Source organism: Pleurodeles waltl, chromosome 1_1 (genome assembly GCF_031143425.1).
Source record: "Pleurodeles waltl isolate 20211129_DDA chromosome 1_1, aPleWal1.hap1.20221129, whole genome shotgun sequence".
In the NCBI taxonomy this organism is placed as follows: domain Eukaryota; kingdom Metazoa; phylum Chordata; class Amphibia; order Caudata; family Salamandridae; genus Pleurodeles; species Pleurodeles waltl.
The window spans coordinates 378,196,010-378,219,512 of record NC_090436.1 but is presented as its reverse complement, the minus strand read 5'-3'; positions in this window follow the sequence as shown (position 1 = coordinate 378,219,512).

Here is a 23,503-nt window from a genome sequence, read left to right as displayed (position 1 = left end):
ATATTAGACACGCATGTTTTTGTGTACAAGCATTCATCCACAGACATCTGGGTTTGCATGGCCAAAATGGAAACAATGATGTAGCTTCCAACTGGCCAATATGTTGAGGGTATTCTACAAGTACTTGCAAAACTCTGGGCCTCTCCAACATACAAATGACTAATGGTGTCTACTGATGCACTCAGAGTATTTTGTTGTAAGGGGTGCCAGACATTTGTGGTGATTTCCCTGGGACTTGCTGGTTCATTGTGTTGTGGAGTCTCCCTAATATTTTGCACATTTTGTCTACAGTGAACATTTGTATGCTAAATGTATGGCCCATTTGAACAATATTAGTACTACCCCCATGACTCCATTGGGACAAATATTACTTGATGAAGTGTGCATTGTGGAACTGTTTCCAGTGTGACATGAGTATTTCCATATCACCTTCTCCAAGCTAATTGTACTGTTGTTAGCAACATGGCATGTTCTGAGAGCATCATTTATTATTGTTGTGTCATTGTGTATGGGACAAATAGATGTCTGCAAGACCTTGTGTGGGATCTGTGGGAATGGAGTTGGCATTGGCCTACTATTGTATGACAACAGGTAAGTGATATATGCTCCATGAGTCAAAGCATTGAAGGTGATGAGGTCTCCTACTTGTTCAATGGTTACTGTGATTGCACAACTTCAGCCATGCAATTGTAGTTGTGTGAGATCCTGATTTTCCTCTGGGCAACTGTTGACAGGTCAGATGAAATGCATGCATGTGGTATGGCACAAGTATAGGCCACTTAGGTGGAGTTTGTTGCTGGGGCCTAGTTGACATCATGTTAATGTATGCTAATCACAACTGTTATTCAAGTGTGATCATGATGATGACCCTATTTCTCTTTGCATTTGCAACATCAGCACAGGGAAGCGAAGGAGACATGACACAGCTGAGTGGGGAAGCATCTGGCCAGGGGACCTCGGGTCAAGACACCACCAACACCGAGGGACCCAGTGGCCCGGAGGCTAAGCGTAGTGCCATGAGAGAGACAGGATCTTCATTCTCATCATCATCAGATTCTTTCTCCATCAGGACATACCCCTGTACCCTCTTTGTCTGCCACCCCCAGTTCTATTGCCACCCTCCCTGTTGCTCCCCATCCAGTTAGCTGTACCCACTCACCCAAGAGGGTGGGCATCTCATTTGGTGCCTGCACCTCCACCCCAGCCCCTGTTACCCCTTTTCCTCTCAGTGAGGACTCTATTAACCTCCCAAGGAGTATCTCTGTGGGTCAGACAGCCATCCAGGTGCTGTCTATTCAACTGCAGCAGAGAAATGCATTCCTGGAAGGCATTCATAGTGCAATGTCTGGCATACAGAGATCTTTTCCGGCTCTGGCCTTCACACTGATGGCAGCCAGTCAACCCCCACCTTCCGCCCCCCCTCCAGCTCCCTCTCCCCAATCCAAAACCCCCATTGACCTACCTATCCCAAGCACACACACTGATCCACATGCACCCACCTCAACACACAAAAGCTGTACACATAAACACAAACATCACAAGACACACCGGGACACAAGCACTCAACAGACACCCACACACAACATCAGCCACCACTTCCCTAGGCACCCCCAGAAAACCACACACCACATCAAGCATACCCACAATTACCACCACAACAGTCAGTGAGACACCCATCACACCCACCATACCCGCAGACACCACCCCAACAGAGTCATAGACATCCACTACATCTATTTTACCCACAGACACCACCACAACAGACACCCAGACATCCACCACATCCACCATACCTGCAGACACCACCCCAACAGACACACACATCCACCACTACAAGCATACGTGTAGATGCCACCCCAGCAGATATATAGACATCTACCACTCCATCACCCAGCACCTCCACCTCCCAGCCCCCAAGACACGCAAATGCCCTAACTCACACATGCAACAGACACCACCCAAACATAATCATACCTCTCAAACACACCCAAGACATCCAAGCCAACACAGCAGACAACTACTCCTCAACCTCCAAATCCCTGCCCCTTCTGCTGTCCATCCCCATGTTCTAAGACACGTTTGAGCTTGCCATTTCCCCTGTTCCCTCCATCTCCATCCCAAACCCAAGAGGCCCCCACCCACCTCCCAACCCGTCCCTTCCACCTCCAAGTCCTCCTATGTCACACCTGCCCCCCACCTGCAAGCACCTATACCCTTCCCCAAAGAAGAAGCCCTCACCTCCTAAGAAGCAGTTTGCCTCTCTCAAACCCAAACCCCATCTCAAATCCGACCTCCCCCACAAGGATGCTGCCTGCCCACTTGATGCCCCTTCCTGTGGAGGTCCCCTGACAGTGAAGGATTCAAGTGAGAGCACAATGATGTGCATGGACAGTTCCATATGGACTGGCCAATGGCCTTGGACTTTTCCAATTTGGTTATCCAAACAATTGTTTTTTTGAGCACACATTTGTCCCGCAATTCCTTTATGACCTTTATTTTGTTCCTGAATAACTTGTGTTGTCTGCCTACAGCTGTGTGTGTTTCAGACTGCTTGCTGATCCATTTGCTGTTGTTTTCAGTATCTGACTTTGTGGACAGTGCTGTTGTCCCCCAAGACAAGGATATATGTTGACTGTATGGCTATGTGTTTGTTAATGCAATTGTGGTATCAATGCATTGTGTTATGTTTGGTATGGTAAGTATTTCATCTGGTGTTGTCCAATGTGAGCATGTATGCATGTGAGCATGCACGGTGTTAGACTTGTCCTCCTGATATGGATTATAGATTCATCTAATGTGTGGAAGCTTGAGTTTTCTTTGTGCAGACACAGAGGGTGTTCAGTTGTGCTAGCTTCCTTTGCATTTGACTGTGCATGTGTCCATTTAGCTGTATGTACCTTGCAGCTACTTCATGTAGATGTATGTCCCATACATACATTGTGCAGATTGTGCAGATTGGCATGCCACTTGAGTCTAGTATTATTTGTCCCAGAGATACCTGAAGGGCCAGTTCCTGTGCAAATGTTGTTTAAGGGGCATGTGAAAAATGTAATGTGTCCCAGTGCAGCATCCTTTACTAAGTGCTCCTGATGCACCCATCCCCATTGTGCAAGTATTGTTTCCATAGTGAGCTTTGTATATTTGTCTCTTTGTCTATTGTGCATCCCATTGTCCGTCTGTTGTGTTGCAATGTGGGTGATGTGTGGGGTCCATACCAGGGATGTTTAATGGGGTGGTGTTTGGGTTCCAAGCTACATCCATACATGTGTATTGAATGTGATGACAGTCCAATGCATGTGTGCCATGTGAGTGTGTGAGTTGTATTTGTAGAGGTGATGTTGCTGTGTTGTTGGTGTTGTGTGACACAATGTTGTGTATGCTTCTCTGTTCCTGTGCCTGAAATTAGCAGAAGTGTGTTTTTGGGTAATGTTGTGGTGCAGTGAGTGCAGTGAGTGACCGGTCCAAAGGGGGCATTTGGAGACTGTGAGTGTGTCCTTCTGGTTGTTGAGCATAATGACACAGGTAGGTGTGTGTGTACTTATGGTCGGTTGAGTTCACGGTGGTGTGGATTTTGTGCACCTTCGATGATCAGCAGCAGCAGCAGGACGTGTGTGATGGGCTCCATGGCAGCACCTGATTTGTAAGGCTGCGTGCAGATGAGTGTCTCCCTTTATTTTCCCCATTTCCGCCTGCTGAGATGTGGTGGTTGGACCGTCACGGTCACATTGGCAGTGTGCAACCTCATAATGTGTCTGGCGGAAACACAGGATCCGCTGGCCTGTTTGTGCTGACTCGTGACCGCGGCAGTCTGCACTGCCTGGTATTGCTGACAGGACCGCGGTGGTCTTTGCTCAATAGGACTGCATGACTCGTAAAACAGTGGTTCGACCGCCAACCCAAAAGCAATTGGACTGCTAACACCACCATGGCGGTCCATGGACAGCCAAATTCTTGGCGAGGCCCTAAGTGATTGTGCTAAAATCCAGTTCGGCACTACCTGTAATTTTGCAAAGTTTTGTGTAAGTGCACAAAAACAAAATGCACACATTTTACATACCCCTACTTCATGGGCCTTGATTATTTCTCCTGCTGTGGGATTTAATCTTTGCTAAGTTTTTATCTACATTGCTGTGTCTACCATGTTTCTTCCTACCTCCCTACTCTATGATTTGGCTGGCTGTGGTTTGCTCTATAAAAACTCAAAATAAATATAGCAATGTGATAGGATGAAAATCTAAACATGGTCTTCAAATAATGCTCTTCTAAAGCAGTGAGTGCTTTTTTCAAGAATAGAGGCTTCCTCCTTGACATCTTCTTGTTAGGAGTGGGAGATAAATTCCTCTCCGTCTGCTGAGTTGTAGAAATTTTGACCTCTCCGCATTACAAGCCTAATGCTGTGTCCCACCCAAATTCGGCCAACTGCTGTGTGGCATAATTATTTCTCAATGATAAGTTGGCAAGCGCAAGTGAGAATTGACATCCCCTAGAGTGATTTTCTGGCTCTAGGAGGGCACCCACTATTTCTTGTGCAGGAAATCTTAATATGTGTTGGTTCCCTATATCTCAATACCAATGTACAAACTCAGTACTTCAAACTTCTTCACATGCTGTGCACCAGTAATGATTCTAGCCTTCTCACAAACATACTTCAGACACACACCAGCACCAACAGCACCCAAAGCCACACCAGACACAGACTCAACTTCCCAACCTCTAATCCCTCCTGTACACTGTCCTTATTTTCCTAAAGAAAGTTTTATGCTTGCCTTTGCCCTTATCACTGTGGAACTCACCCCCCAAAGCAAAAAGGACTCCAACCACACCCCAAGCCACCCCGTCCAAGTCCTCCTCTGAGGAAACTCCTCCCTGTGCCCCGTCATACCCCACTAAAAATCAAGAAGAAACTGACCCCTCCCAAAGTGAAGCCCACCCCGCCCAAGACCAAACTCACCCATCCTAAACCCCACCCCACCACACTCAAGGGTTTGATCGTTGAGGTGCCTGGAATGCCCACTAAATGTCCCTTGCTCTGGAGGTTTTTGTGGCAGTGATCTGTGGGGCAAGTTGTAGAGCACAGCAATTTGCTCAGCACCCCTTTCACCAAGGACTGACCATTGGCCTATTCTCCATTTTTGGAGTCTTGTAAATAAAGTTTAGTTGTTTGCTTTGATATATGTTGGTCCTGCCATTACTTTTCAACCTTTTTGATGTTCATGATTAATGTATGAGGTATGAATCTAGTTGTGTTTGTTTCACCCTGATTGATGATCCATTTGCTGGGGTTGGTAATATCTGGGTGGATGTGTGGGCTGTGATCCAATTGGGTTGGCACTGTATTGGGTGTTGCTTCATATAGTGAGTCCTATTGGTTTTGTCTCTGTCAACAATTATAGGGTTACATCCCCCCATGTAGATTGGACATTTGTTTAATGTGTGGAAGCTAGAGATTTGTTTGTCCACACATGGAGGGCATTCAATTGTGCTACCTTCCTATACAGTTGAATGGATATGTGTACATTTTAATGTGTCTACCTTACAACTACTTTATCAAAATGTGTGACCCATGCTGTTACTGGTGTATTTGCTTTCTAGAGATGGTCTTACACAATTACCACATGGGCATGGTACTTGGTTATGCTATTGGTTGTCCTTGATATTCATCAGGTCACAGTTCCTGTGCAAATATATATTGAGGCACATGCAAAATGAACTGTGCCAGAGGGCAGCCTTCCTGGACCCTCCCCCCGATGCCACCAAACCTATTCTGCAGGGATTGTTTACATTGTGTGCTTTGGATGTTTGTCACACAAATTAATCTGCATCCCATTTACTTTACATTCTCTTGCAATGTGGTTGTTATGCGTGAGTCCAATACAAGGATTTTTAAGGGAAGGTGTGTTTGGGTTCAATGACACATCCATACAGATGTATGTGTTCTGTCACGACAGGCCATGTACAATGTGAGTGTGTCACTTCAATTTGCAGGTGTGATATTGATGTGGATTTGCTGTTGTGTGACACAATGTATTGAACACATCAATATCCGTGGAACTGGAATGTGCACACATATCAAGTTTTGTAGTGTGTGGCGGTGCAATGTCAGTGACCTGGCTAGAGGGGGGGCCTTGGGGCTGTGTTGGGACATACATTGTGTACAACTCCATCCTGGGCCACACAAAATATATCTGGGGCACGGAGCACAGCACACATTCCAGGTCAATGGCAGCCAGTTGAGTTGATGTGAAGTTGGAGGACTCTGCAATGTGTTTGACTTCCCATCAGTTGCGTCGATGAAGAAGTCGATTTTGTTTGCCGTCGAGCAGCACGAGCATCAGCAGGACATGTAGTATCAGCTCCATGGTGGCAATGGATGGGTGAGGCTGCCTACAGGTGACTTTTGGCCATTTCCGCCAGCTCAAATATGGTGGTTGGACCGCCATAGTCACGTCAGTGAGAAGCAACATCGTAATTGAAACAGCGGTTGCACTAGTGGTCCGCCCTCCAATAGACGCATTGGCCAATCTCGTCAACACCGCGGTCTAGATTTGCTGGCAGTGTGGGCTAGACCACAGTGGTCTTTCATCTATTTAACTCAGTGAATCATAATACAGCGGTCGGACCTCCAGCACAGCAGCAGTCGGACCACAGCCACCGGCGCCATGGCAGTCCCAGGACTGCCAAAGTCCTAATCAGGCCCTTAATCACTGCAGAGCATGTAAGGGCGTGGAGTGGTATGCAGCGGTTTCTAACTTTAGAAAGCATTGCATAATTTTTAATTCCACTGGCGGAGCAGCCAAATTTTAATTTATCAGTAATTCTGCGTTACAAGAATTACTAAAATTCCTCAATTCCACAAGCTGAATTGAAAATTCTTCCTAGGCCTACCAACAATACTAGCAGGTAACATTAATATACTAACTAATTAATAGTAAATGAATATAACATTATATTTATTACAACTGTGTTAAAGTAAACAATTTCAAATTCAATGATATTCTTAAAAGCAATATTAAATACCGTATTATATACCAAAAAAATCTGAATATTCTTACATTAGGTATTCTGTTCCACGATATTTTGGTTGCCACAATATGTTTGACCCGATATTCCTGTCAATCAATATTTTTATTTCCAATATGTTGACCATCACTAGAAAAAACAGGAGAATGTTTGGAAGGCCAACCCTATACATGGCAGACATGCACAGCATTTCCTGTACTTTCCTGTCCCAAGGTGCATTTGTCCACATAAATAATGACTGTGACGAGGACTAAGGAGGTAAGGGTAATTTATGTCAATGGATTGGAGTTAAAGTGGTGTGAAGTTGTGATGTCCTTAAGAATGCAACTTTGTGAAAACATGTAAACTCTGCCATCTTCACGAACCGTACAGCTTTCAATGTTTGGAGAAAACGTGTAGGGCTGTGGGGACTCCTTATACTACTATGTGACAGTTTATCATATTTACTCCGGGGCTGCTCCTTCGCTATGGCAGAGGAGCTTTGCATCCCCCACCAGCAGCTGCAAACCTTTTAAAGTAAAAGGGGGGAGCCATGGAGTGTGATAGGGACAGAGGAGGGAGAGTACTCCCCCTTAGTGCGCATGTATGTTTGGCCAGCCATCTCGGGCTGACAGAACTTACATGCGCCCTAGGGTCTCTCCAACCCGGCACTGTGTTGTCGGGTGGGAGAGAGCAGGCAGAGACTCTCACTTGGCTTCGGAGCACCCTAGCTGGGTGCTACATCCAATCCTAACGCTGCTTTCATGCAGCGTTAGCAATGGACTCAGGGCAGGGTGGGAGCCTGTGCCTGCAGTGGAGAACTGGAGTCGAGCGGCGCAGAGAGAAAGGTACGTTTTTAAAATTATTATATATATATTTTTTGTCGTCCTGCCTGCCCCCCTCCACACTCCTTGCCACGTGCTGCGCCACCCCACCCCATTTCCCTCCCGTGAGCCACGACTGCTTTTGCTGCTGTTAGAAGTTTCAAGACCTCTGGCAGTGGGAAGGCTGATGATGCGCTGCAAAGCTGCCACTATTGAGTTTCCCTGCTGCATGTGGGTCACAGTGCCAGAACACGATTCCCGGCAACCTGTTGACAGTCCAGGATGAGTTGGGCAGGAAAATGGACATATGAGCAGGTAAGGGGAACAGGAGAAGTAAATTACAACTGGGGGACTTTGCAGTTCTTCGTAAAGTTGGAAACTTTCCAGTACGCCCGACTTCACAACTGTCTGCCCTGGGGCCTTTTTAATGGAAATGCTAATGTCTGCCATGGTGTTTTTAGGGCTCTTAGAAATTATCAGTAGTAAGAAGATGACAGATGGGGTCTAATTATAGGGATTCCAGTAACGGAATTTAGGAATGACATTTGCAACAGCAACTGCTTCAAAATGCTTTACTTGTTCTGGTCAGTGTATGCAAATTATGTTTTTTGCATTTGCTAGATGGTGCAAACATCTGTGAAAAAAATGCAGCTACACTTTGCGATGCACTAAACCACAAATGTTGGTTCACAAATAACACTATGGTGTAGACTCAGGCTTGGTATCTTGTGGACATTGGACTGGAAGCAGATAGGCAGTTTACTGGAGCCTATAGTAGCAATGCATGAATTCTATAAAGCGATCCATAGGCAACAGTTAACCAATATAAAGATATCTAGGTACTGGAGTTGGGCAGGGTGGGGTGCCACAGCACCCCCCATCTTTTTTTAATCCATCTTTATTAGCATTTTCATACTTAACATGTAGCAGAGTGCTAGGAATCTCTAGCAGGTGTGCACTACAGAATAGGTATGTTATATCTGTCCACATACTGCCAAGGTATCATGTAATGGTTGCACTTACAGGAGTTGTGTGCTCTCAAGGTGGTAGATAACAAAAACAGAAAAAAAGAGAACAATCAACCAAGCACGCAAACGCCATGTTCAAGAATCCTCATAGATTTGGGAGCCTATCAAAAATAATGATGAAGTCCCTAACCCTCACTCCCCCACAACCCCACATTTTATTGCTTTGACAATATATCACACACCGCTAGAGGCATTGGCACATGTCCAGGGTTGCCCCAATGCTGAATGATTAGCTATCCAAGTAAAAGGATCTACACTCTCGGGAAGTATCACAGACAGTTATGGATTTTAGTCATCTGCAGGCGAATGCAGGCCCTCCAGCAGTTCTTCCCAGTCTGCTGCTATAGGATGTTTCTGCAGGCTGCGGGACTCGTCTTGTCGCAGTGATGTCACTTCCGCTTAATCCAATAAGAGCATATCCACTCTCCATCGTTCTATCCCTGGAAACACTCTGGCTTTCTAAAGCATAACTAGCAGTCTATGAGTAATGAGCATCACTAGGTCAATGAAACATGTAGTGACTCTTACTGTTCACCTTGTATAGTCCAAGCAGACAGCTGGCCATATTAAATAGATTAGTTCAATCTGTGAGGTCTGTCAGTTTGCTTGTTACCTCTAGCCACAGGCTATGTGCTACATTACAGTGCCAAAACATATGTATTATATCAGCTCTCGGTCCCATGCAACACGGGCAACTGAGGGACAAGTCAGGGAAGAGTCTGTGGAATCTAGCTGTGGTGAGGTAGGCCTTATGTAATACATTATACTGAATGTATAGGAACCTGGCGTTCTGTGGGCCCTTCCATGGATATAAGAGAGTTCTATACCATTTCTCTTGAGTGAGCTCTCGGCCTATGTCATCTTGCCAGACTCTGTGGAGTGGGAGCAGGGGGTGTTGTGTATGTTGAGAAAAAGCTTGGTTTGGCCATATTATTAGGTGGGGACCAGCGGGACCAGTGCCCACCATGTGCAGTGACTGTACAATCAGATGGGTTCAGTGTGAGTGATCTGCCATAGTCTTTTGAGCTCCACAGTTAGACACCTATGGGCTAAGAACTGGCCCGCTGGGAGCTCTCTTTCTTCACTCAGCTGTGCAAACGGAACCAGGGTACCATCTTGGAATAAGTCTCCTAATGTAGCCACTACTGCCTTCTCCCACAGTGTCACTCCAGTCTCCCCAGTACGTTCCTTAAATGACCATATGTAGCTTCTGAGTACTGCAGGTACATACGGGCAATATGCCACAAACTCCTGCTGTAACTCTTATGAGCCTTACATAGGAGATTATTACCTTGGCAGGGAAATCCTCCCTGTGGTAGGAAGGCCTCGTCAACTATTCGCTGCACACAGTCTGCTAGGTCTGCTCTCAGTTCCTCTACATGTTGACCTTGTCAGCCAGCAGGCTGGCCACTGGAGCTGGGCCACCAAATAATAACATTCGATGTTAGGAGCACCTAGACCTCCCTTCTCTACTGGGCACTGTCATTTGGCTAACGCCACTTGTCTCCTCCCTTTGTTCCACAGGAAGCCACCCAATAGTGTGTGTAACATGTGGAATGTGCTGCGAGGAATTGTCACCGGGAGATTAGGAAAGTAGTACATTAATTGCAGAAGGATGACCATCTTGGAAACAGCGACCCTGCCCTGTACTGACAATGGAAGCGTGCACCCAAATGGGTGAAGTTTAGCAATGGCTTTAGAGAGATTACCAAGTCTGCAGCCGTGTCATAAATGTTGATGCCAAGGTATCAGGATTTATGTGGTTCTCAATTAAGGGGGCGACCATCAACCTCAAAGTCTTGTGGTGGGCAGGTTGAGTGGCGCAGGAATGAGCAAGTCGTTGACCAATTCATACCTAGCCATGAGGTGGCATGGAATTCCACCAAACCAGTCATTAATAGGAGCTATGCCAACCTGAACATAATGCACATGGATCAGCACTGTGGTATGGCAGCCAATCTGTTCTGATTTCTGTACTTACGGATACCAGGCATAATATACTGCGCTGTTAGCGGCAGCCAAGTAGTGAGTCAAATTAAGGTGCTTGCAGCATGACTTGTAGGATGACTTCTAGTGTGTCACTTTCTTCAGATATGTTGGAACCTGTGTCAGATGCCAGTTCGTCATGGGTTCTGTCCAGTGAGGACCAACGCTTAAGCCATAAATTATTGGTAGTGGACAGCACCCGTAATTGTTCTTCTCGGGCCTGGACTCGGGCAGGGGGTCTGGGTATGGTTGTGTTTTTGCTCTGTCATTTGTGTCAGCCATGTACCTTTCCTGTTTCTGTGTTTGAGACTGTTGCAAAAGGAGTGCAGAGGATTCGTAACAGTGCTGCTCCACCCAGTCCTAGGCTCTGGGCGGTTCTGTGAAAAGGTAAGTGGTGTGGTTGGCTATACTTTTAAGCTTAGCTGTGAAAAGTAGTGAGTATATGAGACCCACAGTGTGCTGCCATTTCTTAATGCTTAGGAAAGAGACCCTGCATCTCTGGACTGCAAGTGTATAGTCCTGAAAGAGAAGGATCTTGCCATTTTCAAATTCAAAAGGGCCTCCGGGCCTTGCTGCTTGCAAGATAGAGTCCTTCTCTTTATAACTGAGGAAACGGGCCACGACTGGGTGCAGTATTGTTCCAGGCAGCGGCCACCTCGCCAGTACCTGGTGCGTTCTCTTAAGCAAATAGTGGGTTGATAGGGGAGTGGGCACCACATGGGTCGTCAACCATGTTTAAAAAAAGGAGACAGGATATTATGTCTCGGTGCTTTCCGGTAACCCTACTATGCAAATATTCTGTTGCGAGCTCCCTTCTGAGTCTTCTGCTCTGTGTTCCAGTTCCCCAGCGTTTGGCTCCAGGGCATTGTTTTTTTCCGTGAGGTCCGTCCTTGTTAGCTGGAGTGCATCAAGTATCCCCTCAGTCTGTGTTACACATACAGAGACTTTCTTCTCAACATCGCTGTTAGAAATTGGGTCTCTAGTCGGCAGAGGTATGCACCCTGTCCAAGTAGAGACCACAATCCTAATCAAGGCAAGTCAATAATATAACATAAATTAATCACCCTCTGGTAGCTTGGTGCAGAGCAGGAAGGCCTAACTTGAAGGCAATGTGTAAAGCATTTGTGCAACACACACACAATAACCTCATAAGGCACAGCACAGAAAAAGACTGCACAAGGATGTAGAAAAATAAAACTTGTTTATTTGGTTACTTTGAAGTTCAGTACGATACAGATCCAATTCACAAGTAGCGTAGTGTAGACTTTGTAGATTCAAAAATAGCAAGATTAATGAGCAAATGTAATATTTCAAAGGGGTGGTGCCGGGGACTTCTCAGCATCGGTGTACGATATCCTGATGGACTCTAGTTCTGCCCTGGTTGCTCTCCTCTAGGGGAGCGGATTGCAGCTAGGCTTAGTTTGACTGAGAGCGGGAATGGTAAATGAAATCAGGGCCACTCCAGATGATTTCCAGGTGTAAGGCGCAAAGGTTGATGAAGCTGCTTGGGTTGAGTTTAGCGAGTGGCAAGGTGTGACAAAAACCGCTTGGGTTAAACTTGAACGCGTGCAGCAAGGGAAAGCAGGGCCACTCCAGGACGGTCACAGATGCGAGCGGTTAAGTTTGGCAAAAGCCACTTGGGTTGAAGTTGAAGGTGAATAGCAAAGGAAAGCAGGACTGCTCCGGGCAGGTCACAGATATGAGCGGTGAAGTTTGGCAAAAGCTGCCTGGGGTGAAATTGAATGTTAGCGGCAAAGGAAAGCAGGGCTGCACCAGACAGGTTGTGGATGTGAGTAGTGAAGTTTGGCAAAGGGAAGGGAATGCACAAGTACAGCTGTCACCTAGCCAAGCCAGATGTGTATTGGAGATAGGCTGTGGGCATACAGGGCAGTGAGTGTAGTGAAATGCCTACTTTCTCAAAGTGGCATTTCTAAGATAGTAATAATAAATCTGACTTTACCAGCAACGAGGATTTATTATTACCATTCCAATGATACTAAACATGATGCAGCTATTCCTTTCAGATCCAGAAGTACAGTTTAAATGTATTATAAGGAATTTTCAATGCTGGCCTCTGAGAAGGGCAGACCTCACAGTAATGAAAAATAACTTTGGGGAGTTTTTCATTACCAGGACATGAGAACTTAAAGTAAATGTCCTGCCTTTTGCTTATATGGCACCCTGCCCTAAAGGCTAGCTAGGACCTACTTTAGGGTGGCCTATATGTAAGAAAAGGAGATTTCTGTGCTTGGCAAGAGGTTTTAAATGCTTATTCAGGGTGGCAGTGAGGCTGCACACACAGGATGTACAGTGGCAGGCCTGAGACATATGTATAGGGCTACTTAAGTGTGCAATCTGTGCTGCAGGCCCACTAGTAGCATTTAATTTACAGGCCCTGGGTATGTGGTATACCACTCTACAAGGGACTCACAGGTCAATTAAATATGACGATTGTGGATACACCAATGTTACCATGTTTTAGGGGAGAAACACGTGTACTTTAGCATCGGTCAGCACTGGCAATGTGCTCAGAGTCCTAAGGCCAATAACAAGATACAGCAACAAAACAAGAGGTAAAGGCAAAAGGTTTGGGGTAAGACCACCCTGTGGATGCCATGTCTAACACGTGTCCCCTCCAGCTGAAAGTGGGGAGAGCTACCCAACCTCTAGGGAGTTCTCATCACTAAGGCGGTAGAATCTGGAGTGACCGTCAGCAATGGTGTTGTCTGCCCCAGGTCGCAGTTCCAACCTATAGTCCATACCCTGTAGGGAAATAGACCACCTCAACAGTTTGGGGTTTTTGCCCATCATTTGCATTAGCCACCTGGGGGGCCTGTGGTTGGTCTGAATTAGGAAGTGAATACCATACAGGTATGGCCTCAACTTCTTTAGGGCACAAACCACAGGAAAAGCTTCTCTTTCCAGAGAACTCCACCTCTGTTCCCAGGGGAGTAATCTCCGAGAGATGAAGGCTATAGATTGATCTAGGCCTTCTTTATTGAGTTGTGACAATACTGACCCTACGCCATGCTCTGAGGCATCAGTTTGCACAATAACTTCTTTGGAGACGTCAGGGGCCTTGAGCACAGGAACTGTGCACATGGCTTGCTTCAGGAAGTCAAATGCTTTTTGGCATGCCTCTGTCCAAATCACATTTCTGGGCTGCATCTTGGAAGTCAGCTTAGGAAACGGGGCAACAATGGTGCGGTATCCCTTGACAAACCTATAGTACCCATTGAGGCCCAAGAAGTCAAGAAGGCTCTGAACTCTGCCTGGGCTTTGTGGGGTTTCCAAGCCATGATGGTCCCAATCTTGACCAAGAGGGGCTGCACCTAGTCCCTCCCCCACCGGGTGTCCCAAGTACACCACTGACCCCGGCCCTATATGGCACTTACTGGCCTTGATAGTGAGGCTTGCCTGTTGCAGGGACTGAAGCACTTCCCTGAGGTTGTAGTGGTGGTCTTCCCAGCTGCTACTGAGAACAGCTATGTCATCCAAGGAGGCAGCAGAGAAGGCCGCCAACCCAACAAGTACTAGGTTCAACAGCCTCTGGAAGGTGGCAGGATCATTTTTTAATCCAAAGGGCATTAATTTGAACTGGTATTGGTCCTCTGGAGTGAAGAAGGCTGATCTCTCCCTTGCTCCTTCAGTTAGGGTCATCTGTCAGTCTCCTAATGTCAGACCAAAGGTACGTGGAAGCCCCTAACCTTTCAATCAGCTCATCCACCCGGGGGATCAGATGAACATCAGTCTTGGTCACAGAACTGAGCCCTCCTTAATCCACATACAACCTCAGTTCAGGGGTGGAACCCAGTGGGGCAGCTTTTGTTACCAGAACAACAGGGCTGGACCAGGAGCTACTGGAGGGTTCTATCACCCTCAAACCCAGCATCTTAGTAACCTCACTCTTGATGCTGCTCTTCACCTTATCCGACAACCTGTAAGACTTGTGCTTGACAGGGAGGTTGTCACCTGTATCCACATTATAGGCACACAGGTGGGTAATCCCAAGAGCGAAGGAGAAAAGAGAGGAGAACTGTTCCAATACTTGGCAGCAGTCCCTCTGCAGCTCAGAAGTCAAGGAGGGGGAAAGGATCACTCCTTCTACAGACCCATCCTTTTCTTTGGTGGCTAAGAGGTCAGGCAGAGGTTCACTCTCCTCCTCATCAGCCCCATCAGTCACCAGCAACATGGTGACCACAGAACTCAGACCTCTCAAAGTGGGGTTTGAGGCGATTGATATCAAGCACTCTATGGGGGTTGACTAAGGGTCTTAAGGTCCACCACGTAGGTGACCCTCCCCTTTCTCTCAAATGCCTTGTAGGGTCTAGACAAGTGGTCCTGGAAAACCCCAGGCTCCAGAGGTTCCATCACCCATACTTTCTGCCCATGCTGAAATTGCACAGTGGTAGAGTTTTGGTTGTACCACTCCTTCATTAAAGCCTGGCAGGATTCTAAGTTGTCAGAAGCTTGCTTCCACAACTTAGCCATTTGGCTACAAAAGGCCAGAATGTAGTTCACTGCATCCTGGGGGACTTTCTTGGGAGTCTGCACCCAACCTTCCTTAACCAAGCTAACAGGGTCCCCTGACAGGGTGCCCATACAAAATCTCAAAGGGGCTGAGGCCCACTGCCTTCTGTGTTAACTCCCTGTATGCAAACACCAAACAGGGCAAGAGTATATCCCACTTCCTTCTCAGGCCCTCAAGCAGACTCTGATTATGCCTTTTAGGGTCATGGTAAACCTCTCAACAAGCCTGTTGGTTTGGGAGTGGTAGGAGGTGGAAAACTTGTAAGTTACTCTGCACTCTTTCCACATGGACAGCAGGTAAGCTGACATGAAGTTGGTGCCCCTGTCAGACACCACGTCCTTGGGGAAACCTACCTGGGTGAAAATCTACATAAGGGCTTTTGCCACTAAAGGTGCAGTGATGGTCCTCAGAGGTATGGCCTCTGGGTACCAAGTGGCATGATCCACTAGGACCAGGATGAACCTGTGACCAGAAGTAGTCTGGCGATCCATATGCCCAATGATGCTGATGCCCACCCTTTCAAAGGGGGTGCTAACGACTGGTAGTGGTTCTAGGGGAGCTTTCAGCTTCTGCCCTATATTCCCACTGACTTGGCAGGTCACACAGGTCCTACAGATCATGTCTGAGAAGGTTCTCATCTTGGGCCAATAATAGTGGGGGACAAGCCTTGCAAATGTCTTGTCTTGGCCCAAGTGTCCTGCCAAGGAAATCTCATGAGCCAGCACCAGTAGGAAGGCCCTGTAGCACTGGGAGGCCACCAGTGCCCTTATTGTCCCTTGCACTGGAGCCTTAGGCACACTATGTAGTCCTCCTAGTAAATGTGATAGCTCCCAGAGACATCACCTGCTGCTTGGGCTTAGGTCTGTCACCTCATGCCCTCAAGGGTTGGACACTATCTCTGTGCCCTACAGAACTCCTTCTTGCAGGTACTCCTTTTACCTGCCAGTCTGAAGGTTAGGGCAGGTCACCTAGGGAAGCAGTGCCCTCCTCAGTGGACTCTGGAGTGACCTCAGTGGGCACACCATCTATCTCACTAGGGGTACACTCAGGGACTGGTTTACCATGCCCTCTGCCTCTCCCCTTTTTAGCAGCCATCTGGGCCATTGATCCAGGCTGCAGCCCCTCTTGACTTCCCTCCCAGGCAATCATGGATCTTGTTGTAGCACAGATCCAGTCAGGTAACCCCAACATCTCGACATGGTCCTTGAATTCTACCTCCTTCCCGGCAAAGGACTCCAGGTCATTACCTAGTAAACAGTCCACAGGCATTGCAGGGCTTACAGCAACTCTCAGATGACTTAGAACCCCTCCTCACTCAAATTGAACCAGGACCACTGGATAGTGACCCTCTCTGTTGTCAGCCACCACAACGTAGTGAGATGCATTGGGAATCACCTGCTCTGGGGGCACCAGCTGACTCCTTACCATAGTCATGCTGGCACCTGTGTCTCTGAGAGCCTCAACACCTTGCCCATTGATAGTGACCCATTACATATACTTAGTAGTATTTGAGGGAACATGGATCTTAGGAATCATCTCACTGTCACCCAGGGCTATAAGGTAACCCCACTAAACTCCACCCCGATTAACTGGAACACACTCCTCTCCCAGCACTGTGCTAGCCACCCCTGGGTTCTTACCTCCAGTGGGAGAGTGTGCTCTTTTTGGACATTTGAGGTCCCACTTGTAATGTCCATAATTGCCACAGTCATAGCAGTTGGATGTTTTGGGCTGCTGACTTTTGTCAGGGTAGTTTGGTTTATGGTGGCCAGATTGGGAATGAGAACCAGACCCTTTCCTGTGTGAGTTGTTTTGGGGGTGTTTAGAAAACTCCTTCTTTTTATCTCCCCCATCGTTCCTCTGGTGGGAACCCTGACCACCCTTTTGGGAGTCCCCCCAGATACCTTTGAGGACACTCTGATGCAGAACTAGATGTCTGCCTCATCAGCAAGCTTCCTCGGTTCAGTCAGATTGCTATCTACCAGGTGTTGGTGCAGCTCTGTAAAACAACTATCAGGAATGTGCTCCTTCAAGATCAAGTTGTACAGCCCATCAAAATCATTCACATTGCTGCCCTTTACCCAGCCCTTCAGTGCCTTACCAGCATAGTCTAGAAAATCTACCCAGGTTTGTGTGTTGAGTTTGTGGCTGTTTCTGAACGTTTGCCTATACTTGTCAGGTGTGAGGCCAAACTTCTTGACTAGGATGGCTTTCACAGCAGAGTAGTTGGTCTGGTCCCCCACCTCTAAAGTAAGAAAGGTGTCCCTCCCCACTGGGGGAATGTACTGCCAAAGACTACCTCCCCAGAACTCCTCTGGGACTCTGTGCACTTTTAAAGCCAATTCATAGGCTGCTAGCCACTTATCCACGTCATCCCTCACATGGAAACTGGGACCCACATCTTTTTGGATGTGGATTTTAGACTCACTTGAAGACACTTCAGTTATGCTGCCGCCATTTCCATTGCTGGATCCCGCTTCCAGGACTCTTATATACAGCTCTCTCAAACTGAGCTCATGGGCCAATTTCTTCTGCTCAAGAGCCAGTTTTACCTCCTTGCGGGCCTGCTTGAATCTAGCAAGTTCCAACCAGAGTTTCCTCTCCTCTCTTCTGTCTGCCAGCTACTCTGGTGGCAGGTTCCTGGAAGAGACACAGCTCCCAGGTCTTGAAACCATTCTTGCTTCTGGCTAATTGTTGACCCTTTCCACGGGAGATCCCACTTCCTTATGGAAATCGAGGATCCAGTCATCCTTCTCCTCCTTAAGAAGTTCTTGCTCCTCCTCTGGGATGTCTTCCCTTACAACCTGGGCTTCTGCACAGGCCCTCAAAGCCTTCTGTAGTTCCACCTTCCTGGTGAAACCCCTTGTAGACACTTGAAAGCCCTTGCACAAATCTCTCAGCTGCTGCACAATGTAAGATTCCAACCTGGTCAGCTCAAAGTCAATTATTGAAGGTGCAGGTATGACTTCTCCAGAGTGGGACATAATTTAGAAGAAATATTTTTAAAAACGTCAATCAGGGAGAGCTGAAAACAAAACAAAAGAAAAATGCCTCTGATACAGGTCAGGCATAAATAGGAGAATAGGCCTAAGTGTGTGTACACTGAATCATTATGTGGCATTGCACAAACACAAATCCTATCCCACCGCTACCACCAATGCTAGAAATTGGCTCGCTAGCTGGCAGAGATATGCACCCTGTCCAAGTAGGGACCACAATCCTAGTCAGGGCACGTCAATACCACAAAATAAATTAGTCTGTGCTCACTTTCTGGTAGCTTGGCGCAGAGCAGGCAGGCCTAACTTAGAAGGCAACGTGTAAAGTACTTGAGCAACACACACAAAATAATCTCATGAGACACACCGTAGGAAAAAAACTACACATGGATGTAGAAACATAAAGCCTAGTTATCTGGTTACTTTTAGGTTCAGCGTGTTATAGTTTCAATTCACAAATGTCCAAGTATAGGCTTTGTAGAATCAAAAAGAGCAAGATTAGTTAGCAAATGTAATAGATCAAAGGGGTGGGGCTGGGGATTCCTCAGCATGAGTGGATGATGTCCTAATTGACTCCGGTTCTGTCTTGGTTGCTCTCCTCTCGGAGATCTGTGTGTGGGTAGGTTGGTCAGAGACGCTTGGTTTGAATGAAAGCAGCGAGCAGCGAAGAAAAGTGGGGTCACTGCAGACAGTTTCCAGGTGTAAGCAGCAAAGGTTGACAAAGCCCCTCAGATTGAGTTTGAAAATAGCAAGCAGCAAAATTTGACAAAAGGCCACTCAGGTTGAAGTTGAAAGTAGCGAGTGTCAAAGTTTGACAAAAGACACTCGGGTTGAAGTTGAAAGCAGTCGGCAAAGGAAAGCAGGGTCTTTCTGATCCGGCCACAGAAGCGAGTGGCGAAGTTTGGCAAAAGCCGTCTGGGTTGAAATTGAAGGTGAGTGGCAAAGAAAATCAGCGCTGCTCCGGGCAGGTTGTAGATGAGAGCGGTGAACTTTGGCAAAAGCTGCTCGGGTTAAAATTGAAGGTGAGTGGCAAAGGAAAGCAGGGCTGCTCCAGGCACTTTATAGATGCAAGCAGCAAAGTTTGGCTAAAGCTGCTTGGGTTAAAATTTAAGGTGAGTGGCAAAGGAAAGCAGGGCGGCTCCAGGCAAGTTATATATGTGAGTGGCAAAGTTTGGCAAAAGCCTCTTGAGTTGAAGTTGAAGGCAAGCGGTAAAGTAAAGTACGGCTGATCTGGCGAGTTACAGATGTGAGCGGCAAAGTTTGACAAGAGCTGCTTGAGTTAAAATTGAAGGTGAGCAACCAAGGAAAGCAGGACTGCTCCTGGCAGGTTATAGATGTGAGCGGCGAAGTTTGGCAAAAGCTGCTTGGGTTAAAATTGAAGGTGAGCGGCAAAGGAAAACAGGGCTGCTCTGGGCAGGTTATAGATGCGAGTAGGAAAGTTTGGCAAAAGCCGCTCTAGTTGAAGTTGAAGGCAAGTGGTAAAGTAAAGCAGGGCTGCTCCGGGCAAGTTACAGGTGAGATGTTTGGCAAAAGCCACTCGGTTGAAATTAAAGGTGAGCGGCAAAGGAAAGCACAAGCCGCTTGGAGTCACTCCGGGTCAGGAGGATGAGTCTTGGGCTACTGGGCAGAGATCAGTAGGCAGCAGGGTGACACAGCAAAGCAGGGCATCAGTCCATGACAGCAGTCAATCCTGGCAGAGTGGCAATCCTGGCACTCAGCACTTTTTACTACTGCAGTGTTTTCTTGAGTCCAGAAGTGTACTGATGTAGGCAGTCAGGAATCCAGTACTTATACTAGAAAGTGCCTTGGATGTGGGGGGTGACTACAAAGAGCTCTTGTGAATTGCACAGGTCCCCCTTTCAGGTCAGCCCATACTCAAGACTTTCAGTGGGAGGGAGTAAGCCCCTTTGTGTAGACTCTAGACACTACTCTTTGAGATGTAAGTGTGAGCCCCACACAACCTCCTTCCCAAGAAGACCCATCAGTATGCAGATGCATGCAGATGCAGCTGAGTATCCTGTGTTGTGGGTGTCTGAAGAGCAAGCACAAGTGTAGAGGTCACCCAGCCCAAGCCAAGCATGTATCGGAGATAGGCTGTAGACACACGACAGTGAGTGCAGAGAAATGCCTACTTACTAAAAGTGGCATTTCTAAAATAGTAATAATACATTTGACTTTACAAGTAAAAATGATTTATTATTACCATTTCAATGGTACTAAACATGATGCTACTCCTCTCAGATCCGGAATTACAGCTTAAAGGTATTATTAGCATTTCCCAATGCTAGCCTATGAGAGGGGCAGGTCTCACAGTAATGGAAAACGATTTTAGGGAGTATCTCATTATCAGGACATGAGAACTTAAAAGTATATGTCCTGCCTTTTGCTTACATGGCACCCTGTCCTATAGGCTACCTAGGGCCTACTTTAGGGGTGACTTATATGTAAGAAAAGAGGAGTACTGGGCAAGAGGTTTTAAATGCCAAGTCAGGGTGGCGGCGAGATTGCACACACAGGCTCTGCCATGGCAGGCCTGAGACATTATTGAAGGGCTACTTAAATGGGTGGAACAATCAGTGCTGCAGGCCCACTAGTAGCATTCAATGTACATGCCCTGGGTATTTGGGAGACCACTCTACAAGGGACTTGCAGGTAAATTAAATATGCCAATTGTGGATACATCAACTCTACCAGGTTTTAGGAGAAAAGCACATGCACTTTTGTACTGCTTTGTAGTGGGAAATGTCTGGAGTAAGACCACCATAAGGATGCCAGGTCTAACAGTCGCGTAATAGGATAAGTTCTATCGCAGCAGCATCCACTCTGCCCTCGAGAGCCTGTCTGGTTTCTGCTATTGCTATCAGTATCTGGTCCAATTTAAAATCAGTGGGAGTTGGGCTCATAGCTACGTGGGAGTCGATGTTGCAGTCAGGGTCCTTTTGCCTGGCACCTGCAAATTCTGACGGGTGTGTTGCCCCATTGCAGTCAACATGTTTGGGCTAAAAATAGCAACTGTGTATCGAAAAGTGGATCTCTGCATGGAATCGGAGTGGACCCGCCTTACCCCAATCCCCGCTCGGTGAGAGGGACATCAGGATGGAATTAGCAATCTGCTCCGTCAAGGACCACAGCAGTCACCAACACAACGGATACAGCAGGAGATGTATGGCCTTTCATGGCCCTGAGCGCAGCTCAAAGCGATCAGTGGTTCAATTTGTGTGGGCCGAGTGGATATACCCATGGCTTCAGTTTGTGGTGGGTAATGTTCATGTGTTACGCCAACTCCTCCTTGTGAGCTGGAATCAAACATCCTGGATGTATCAACACATCAAAAATGAGGGGAGGGCAAGCGCTAGGACAAATAAGCAAATGTTGGCAGAAGTAACATTGGTGTGTAGGTCCAGAATGGCACTATGGACCCACCTCCCCCTGGTCGAAGATACTAGTATATGCAATACAGGAGGGTACAAGCAGTCCACAGTAGCATGGGGGGTGAGTGACGATAGAGACAATATGTGTCCCCAGCCTCAAGTCTAATGATCAGAGGTGGTCCTCTCCCTCTGCCTGCTAGTCCAATATGGCCATTTCAGTCAGGGTATACTCTCCCCACTCGAGTGTTGGGGGTGGCAGCAGACACTTCATTCCCTGGGTTGTAGTACAGACCCACCTCAAACCGTCCTCCCCCAGCAGGTGAATCCAACATATCCAGTAGGGGGGGCACAAGCAGTCTGCAGCAGCATGAGAAACAGGAGGGTAAGTGAACTTCCTTGTGACCTCCAGTGTGGTGAGTGAGCCAAGTCCTCTGCCACAACCTCAGGGTCCCTGGCACTGTGGACAATCTCAGGACAGCCACTGGTACCCAATCAGGGTACCCCTCACTGTGCGTGTCTTGGACCTTACAGCCTCCGGTGATCACAACAGCAGTCAGGAACAGAGCCAGTCCAAGGGGGCACTAAGTGCAAGGGCAGGGACTCTGGGGCAGCTTCCCAGTGAAACACCCAGCATCTCCTGATTGCAAAAATGGCACTGATTCGTCACCAGGTGGCCAGGGAGGCAGTATCACCACCACCCCCAACCCCACCACCACCACTAGGGCTCACCAGGTGTAAAGGCCTAGCACTACACATGGCTGAATACAGTGGCCACTTTAGGCCCCACTCACCATCATGCTGCTCTCCTGAGTGCATCTTTGTCCAGAGGGGAGGGCCCAGTCCTCTATCTCCTGTTGGCACCATCACTCGCTGGCAGCCAGGAGGAGCAAACATGGATGCAGACAGCCCATCTCACCGGCGGCCTGGGCAGCGGTTTTCACTTAATGTGGTGGCCGACCCGCTCCTATACCACAGAGCTATCCCGATTGCAGTAGCGCCACACTGCACTGTCTGGCCTGCACGCTCAGGCCACTCCCCGAGGGAGTATGGATGGGGTGGCGAGTCGAACTTGAGCCACCTAGAGGTTCGCCGAAGCTGGAGATGTGTTGAAGGTAGCGGGCGGGGAGAGTAGGCACAGAGTGGCGGCCCTCCAGCCATGTAGGCCCAGACGGTTCATAGTGGCGTATTATGGCTCAGCCCGGTCTGGATGGACGCAAGGGAACGGCATGCTCCTATACAACACCCACAGTTGCAAGTGAGGCTCTGGAGTACCAGTAGTAGATTGATAGTGCAGGATCAGAGGGCAGCAGCACAGAGCGGGCCTAAATAACGTCTGCTATCTTGCCGTGCTGGCCCATCACCCCCAAAATAACAATGCTGGAGTTCCGAAGGTGAACAAGCACTAAAGATGACTTTACATTTGTTTTATATTGTCACATTTTCTGTGCATTCAAAGATAGAGATCAAATGCCAATCTAGTTTGCTGACAAATTGCTTCTTATTCTTTTAACATGGAAATTGAAGTTTACTTACTTTTCTCTAAAAGCACTATGTGACAATCTTGCTGATGTGAAATGAAAGGCTGAAGGATGTCATTTTCTTTTTACGCACAACAAAGTTTAAATACCTATAAATGAACTATGCAAATATTTAAAAATAAATAGATTGAAAAGAACAAATGAAGCCATTGTTTCTGTGATGGAAACAAAGGTTTTAATAGGATAAAAACAAATCAAGACACTGTACATGGTGATGCGCAAATTAAAAA